Source organism: Oenanthe melanoleuca, chromosome 12 (genome assembly GCF_029582105.1).
Source record: "Oenanthe melanoleuca isolate GR-GAL-2019-014 chromosome 12, OMel1.0, whole genome shotgun sequence".
In the NCBI taxonomy this organism is placed as follows: Eukaryota; Metazoa; Chordata; class Aves; order Passeriformes; family Muscicapidae; genus Oenanthe; species Oenanthe melanoleuca.
Window position 1 is genome coordinate 1 of NC_079346.1, and position 6,979 is coordinate 6,979.

General features: G+C 38.5%; 1 long non-coding RNA gene across 1 annotated transcript; it reads left to right on the plus strand.

Moving 5' to 3' along the window:
* Positions 1 to 1,275, plus strand: LOC130258133 (uncharacterized). Its single transcript, XR_008841443.1, has 2 exons — positions 1 to 66; positions 818 to 1,275. It is a non-coding gene; the product is annotated as an uncharacterized LOC130258133 (long non-coding RNA).
* The last annotated feature ends 5,704 nt before the right edge of the window (positions 1,276 to 6,979 follow it).

Consider the following 6,979-nt stretch of genomic DNA (forward strand, 5'->3'; position numbering starts at 1 on the left):
TCATCTCTACCACAAGCAGACGCTCTTTTATAGCTTCCGAGCAGAGGATAACAATTCAGCACACAGGTATGGGGATAGACGTCCACATTAGCTAGTAAGCTATGCGGGGATTTTCTCCTCCTTCACTTCAGAATGCCTTCGTAACAGATCAAACAAACAGCTTTCAGAATTTGATTAAGCCTTTATTTGCATGTGACTGGCCTGACTTACATTAAAAATCTACCTGGTGCTTTTCAGTTCCTTGAGGAAGGTGAATTTGCTCTCTTCTGTATGTAAAGAAGACACTGAGCCTCAAAAGTCATAGCTAGAAGTGATTAGGTGATTATGTAGAGAAACTTCTAATTTATATGTTAAATTTACCCATTTCTTAGTTTTCTCATCAACAAGTAATTTTTTGGATTTCCCATTCTAATGTTACTGCTTTCACACAATAAGATAGTCACAAAATTTGCAATAAAAATCCAGCACCCCAAGACACACAGAAAAAGAAATGCATGTTTATAGGAGGTTTTGTTGCATTAACTCATACTTCACCAGATTAATCTTTCCTATTCTAAGAAAGCACTTGTACTATCTTTGAGATTTTACAATAAATCACTGGTCAAAATTGTTCTAGGAAGCAAGAGTCTCAGTACTCAGCTCCCTGCTTTAATCTATTAAAGTATTTTTGAGAACTATTGTCCCTCATTAGAGCTGGGATGGAAAATAGAAATGGGATGGAAATCTTCTTCAGGCTTTATGTTCTTAAAATCCTTATTTTTCTTAAAATGAAAAAATAAAATTATATGTACCATTTTTCTTTCCTCTATTTTTTTAGGTGGATTGAAGCCATGGAAGAAGCATCCATATTATAGCAGGTTTCACAATGAACTTGGAATAAATTCTCATATTTCTATACATATCCAGCAAACCTCTTCTAACTTACAAAGCTAAACAGTGTATTTCAGGCCCACTGGCCACACACACTGGATCTGAACTGTTTCCAGCTTACTCTTTTTCTTCATTTTTCTTACATCCATATTGTTACAAATGAAAATTTCAAGAGAAGAGATTATTTATGGTGATCTTTATGTCTGTGCAAGTTCAGCCTGTACTATAAGCTTCGCTTCTGATCCCACAGTAAACTAAGTCTAACATCAAGACCAGAAAATACATGGAAATAATGACTACAGTAAGTAACAGACTCAGTTTTACTTACTCCAGAGCACTATGGTATTTCACTGGGTTGGCTTTGATGTCTACCATGACACGAGAAACAATGCAGTAAACAACAAATGATCATTTAAAGCACTTTATAATTTTTTTTTAACTACAGCTTCATTTTCTTCATGTTTCTAAGGAGTTCTGTGGCCTGATTAATTACTCGTCCATTACCAGGTGCCAGCATGAAATTATGCCCTACATATGCTAAATTGCTTCCATGGAAAATGAACGAACAACACCTTCAATTTACCTGGTCTACAAACACTTCACTATGATCCAACATACTTACTATCAATTTATAATTTTAGACAAATCACTATATAATTTATGTTAAAGGTTTAGTTTCATATCACTGCAGTACTTTGAAATGCACTCCAGTAGCTTTACAGGTCCAGATGCTGAATTACATCACTTCTCTCTAAATACTTCAGACTCAAACCCAAAGGTTATTTTTAATTTATTATAAACCGACAGTTTTTATTTAACACGTCTACCTAGTAGTGTTAAGATTTTTATCCACTGTTTAAATACTGTATCTCTATTTTCAAAATTCCTGTTGTTTCTGCTATTCTTGTTATGAAAATGTCATCAAAGGTTTAATCCACACAACCAGCACAGCATTTGGAATATGCTGGGTGGGCTGAAATGCACGTGTCTGAACCTGCTCTGCTGGAGTCCTTTGGAACTCCTGGGCACACCTGTCCTATGTCAGACTGCTGCCATGTACTGCATCTCCAGGGCTGGATTTTCAGCAGCCACCTGTGTCTGTATGACTTCAAAGATGCTGTGGTGCTTTTCACCAGCTGAGGATATAGATTTCTGGAGTTTGGGGGGTGGAGGTTTTTTGGTTTTGTTTTTTTTTGGGGGGGCGGAGGGGCAGTGGTTGGGGGGGTTTAGTGTTTTGGGTAGGGGTTTTTATAAAGAAGATTGAGAAGTGATGTTCTCATCATTGCAATGCAGTGGTTTTGTCCTCAGTCATAATATTTAACTGAGGAATAGAACAACATCTATGATTAAAATATATCTTTGTATTAAAATAACATGCTCAAGAATTTACTTGCATTAAATTATATTGGTGAAAATTTTTCTTACTTTAATTTTTCCCTTTCTTCAAGAATCTTAATGGATATCTGAATTTTTCACCCTAAAATTTTTTTTAGAATTGGCCATATTTTTAAAGGTCTCTAATATATATCCAAATGATAAGGTAGAGCAGTTTATCACCTGCAAAACAAGCTTAAAGAAACAAATACACATCGACCACTAAATGAAAATATAATTTTGGGGAGTTTTTTTGGATACATCTGAATCTGAACTTTTCATTAAGCATATATTATCATGTGCAAACAGAAACAAAGAATGAGAAAAAAAACCTTTTGTATTATTTAGTTAATGGATGAACAGCAAGGTTAACTCTTTGTTTCATGTAAGAGCCATGGCCTTGCTACCAATATACTGTAAATGTTTATCCCCTCTTGAAAGCGTTTTGCACTGACACGAAAAATAAGACAACACTGAATACAGAGCAAGATCTCTAACCATGGTCTGAAACAGTACAAAACTGCACTTCAGAATGACAATACTATGAAGATTTAGGTGCTGACATTTAGTGACTGTGGTATGAAGCTTTCAGTTAGAAGCAGGAAATGAACATGAGAATATTTTGTTGTAAAAAATCAGATACAGTGCTATTAAACATTGGTTTAAGTAATGTAGAAAAATAAAAGAGCAAAACATAACTGCAGTTCTACAGGCTTTTCCTTTACACCATTATTACCTTCTTTAATTCCAGCTTTGCAGTTCCAGTTACTGTTAACATTCACTTGCCTATTAAACAGTTCTCTGACAAACTAAGGAAGAGCATCAAATTAGAAGATGGTACTGGAGGCCTTCTGGTAGAAACAGGATTTAGACCTAATTGGTATGATGACGTGTTTCAGCCACACTGCATTTATCTTCTGTAGAGCCCACCTACTTTACTTCATCTTCAGTTACAAATTGTCTCAATGCAGCATAAAGAGCAAAGAAATGAAAATGTCCCCACAATTTCAGTCCTACTGTTAACCGAATTTGAGCAAAGTTAAGCACCAGAGACAGAAATTTTCATTTCAGAGTTAACCCAGTAATCACCTTTTAGAAAATACTAACATCTTAAAATAGAAGTACACACTCAGCTTACTACCTGACATTTACTTACACAGCTTTTTCTTACTAATTTATAGCTAATATTACCCCTTCAAAACAAAAAGTTTGTTCCATGTCTTCAAAAATAATTAGCAGTAAGTCACTATGTACGAGCTGCTCAACTAATACCTGGGAATCAAGCCGCTCTTGTTTGTTTTTTCAGAGTTTTTCTGTTTATTAATTTAATTATTAAAAAGCATTAAGGTTATTAGTTATTATCTGCAAATCATATTTAGACCTATTTTATGGGATATGCCTAGTTAAAATCTGGGTTTTAAACAGTTATTAAATTTTTCTTCCAAATCAAAGTGCAAGTCATTCAGAGATGGAGAATAATAATGTGACAAGATCCTATACTGCTTACACAAGCACTGCTGGTCAAGACCTTGGACTGCTACCCTTCTGAGCTGTTTCTCTGCTGCTTTTACCACATAGTTCTGAACACCAACCTATCTTTCCTTTTTTCCTGTTTGCATGCTACTTTGATACAAAAGTAGTAAAAACTATGTTGGCTGTAACAATGTTTAGTAAATATCACTTCTTTTGAAGGTGAAAGAGTCAATATTCAGTGAGGAAAAAAGGTATTCCTTCAAATACTAAGGGAAAAACTACTGTCTAACTCCACAAGTACCTTGGGAACATAACATACAAACTTCTGTGTATTAAAAGCAGTGTGATTCTTCAGCCTGGGTAACACTTTTCATCAAGTTTTGACAAGCAAGTTTCTAGACTCCAGAGCATTGTGGTATGAGGTCAAAGGCAGAACTTGATGATCTTGAAGGTCTTTCCCAACCTTAATGATTTTATGTAGTGATATTTTTCTGCAGTCCACAAAACCTATAGCAGGCAGCAAACTCAACCTTTTACTAGGAGATAAACATGAAGAAATGAGGGCAACCCCCCCCACCACCCTTGATGGAGGTCACTGGTTTCCCTCAGCACTGCCCAGCCATCTACAAACCCAAATGAAAAGCATAAGGACTCATACTTTAAAAATCACCTACTAATAGTTAAAAGAGAGATTGAAATTGAATGTGGCATTAGCAAGACCAGTTCTGTTAAAACCTTGTCAGTCACTTGTAATTGTTGATTTCTTTCATACTAGGTATTGGCTCTGACAATTTACCTTGAAAGTTCCCAGAAAATTTTAAGCAACTGAAACGAGAACTTCAAAAAAACCCAAACAACTGAGGTCTACAATACTGTCTATCCAAAACATTCATAACACATGAATCACCTCAAACCCTGTTTGTATTTTATACTACTTGGTATTCCCTGAGTTTTGACCCCTTTTAGTCCATTGTGTACTTTTGATGCCACCACCACGGCCAGAGAGCTTTAGCCTCTTGCAGATCACACATGCATTGTAGAGCTTCTCTCCTTCCACACTTAGAGCCTCCTTCCCTCCCGGTAACTAGGCACTTCTTAGCTCTCCTCTGTAGGGAGTTCAGTCTGTTCTCCTGGGCAAGGAATAATTTCTGCATGGTCTCCTCCCTTCTCTTTTTGCATGGCAGCTTTATAGCACTTTTTTTTCTTTCCAGGCAACTATCCCATTTAGTGAGAGGAGCTGAAACTTACCTATTATCAATAGGTGCGTTTGAAAGTCACCACCACTAAAATCCTTCCTCAGCTAAGGCTGGGAGCAATTAAGTCTTTCCGAAGGAGCTGCGGCCCGAGGAGAGGCGCCCTCGGGCCATCCGGTTCCCTCCCGTGAGGAGAGCGGGCCCGGTTCCCTCCCCGTGAGGAGAGCGGGCCCGGTTCCTCCCGTGAGGAGAGCGGGCCCGGTTCCCTCCCCGTGAGGAGAGCGGGCCCGGTTCCTCCCGTGAGGAGAGCGGGCCCGGTTCCCTCCCCGTGAGGAGAGCGGGCCCGGTTCCCTCCCCGTGAGGAGAGCGGGCCCGGTTCCCTCCCCGTGAGGAGAGCGGGCCCGGTTCCCTCCCCGTGACGAGAGCGGCCCCCGGGGCAGCTCGCGCTCCCGGTAAGACCTGCAGGCTGAGGACAGGAGCCCTCCGCGAGGAGCTGAAAGACAAGCAGGAGCTGATGTGTGCCAGCTGGAGTGCCTCAAGGGCAGGATAGGAGAGGGAGTGAAACTACACTTGGCAGGAAGCAGTGGCTAGAGGAAGTGGTATTTTAATTTTTGGCTTTCTCACCATCCACATCCATTTTAACTTGCAGTTAGGTAAGTTTTCCCCAAGTCTGTTTTGCCCATGACAGTAATTTTTAAGTCATCTCTCTGTCTTTATCTTGACCTGTGAGCTTTTCCATGTCATTTTCTTTCCATCCTGCTATGGAGGAGGAGGGAAAAGTGAGTGACTGGCTTATCATGTGGCTGCAATCCATTGTCAGCCCATCACAGTATGGTAGATAGAATTATCTTCTTTGCTGCCAGACTTGTAATCTCAGTTTTCTTTGATGTTTTCACCTCCTCCATCTTCTATTAATTTCTTCCAGTCATAGCTAAGGCCAAAAAGCAGCTTTTACTAAAGCTCCTTTATATGTCTGTGTATATAAATTTAGCAAATTTCAGCATTATCTAGTACAATCTTGCTTATTAAATAAGTTCAGGGTATGCACTGTCACTGTAGTTCTACACTTCATTGAAATTGTTGCAAAAACCACAGTGAAATTTGCCACAATTGTAATGTGGCTTTTCTCAACCTCAGTGTGCGTGGTGGAGCTGTACAGCAAGGATGATTGCTCTCCACCAAAGCTCAGAGTAAAACTGCTGCAAAGATTTCTCTTGGTGGCAGAAACAAGGAAGAGGAGGAGACAAACCCTCTTGCCTTCTAAACCTTTCCTCAAATCAGGAAACACTAAGGGGAGAAAGCAACCATTCACATTTGGCTTTAGCATTTTCCATTTTTCCTTTCATTTGGTCACACTTTTATAGAATATTTTATGAAGTTAAAAGAAAAATCTGCTTCTAAAGGTAAGCAAATATTTATATTTTGAGAATTTGAAAATTCTTCATGCATTTAACATTACAGAGATGAACCTCCAAGACATTTTTGAAACATTTTCCTTTATTTATGCATTGAAAACACATCTGTACATCACATACTTTACTAATTTCTGTTTTGTAAAGGTAAGGCTCTAATTCATGGGTCTAGTACATTTCTCATGTCCTTACCCCAAAGAGACAGGTCAAGGAAAAAACCACAAACAACCCTCCAAAAAAAATCCAACAAAAATAAAATCGGCATACTGACTCTGTAACTATTCAGTCAACAGCACCTCTTGTTTATGTGACTCTTGCATTCAACTGCTATCTCTTTCATACATTTTCTTTCAGGTGTTACCACCTCTTTTAGTTTTACTACTCCTTAAATTAGCTTCTGTAAAAATTATTGGACTAAAGGGAAACCTACTAGAAGCATTAAGAACATTTCGATAAGAGTAGGTTAAGAAATAGTTGTGATAAGGGGCGAACATCTGATAACCTGTGACAAGACAAGCACTGAAAAGTGTTAAACTCTTAAACCACATCAGCTGCACGTAAACCTGTTTCGTGCCTGCCATTGTGTACTTGGAGGCACAACGTTCCTCACTTACAGCCAGCTTTACTATAAGAGCCCTAATCAATGACATTGACTTT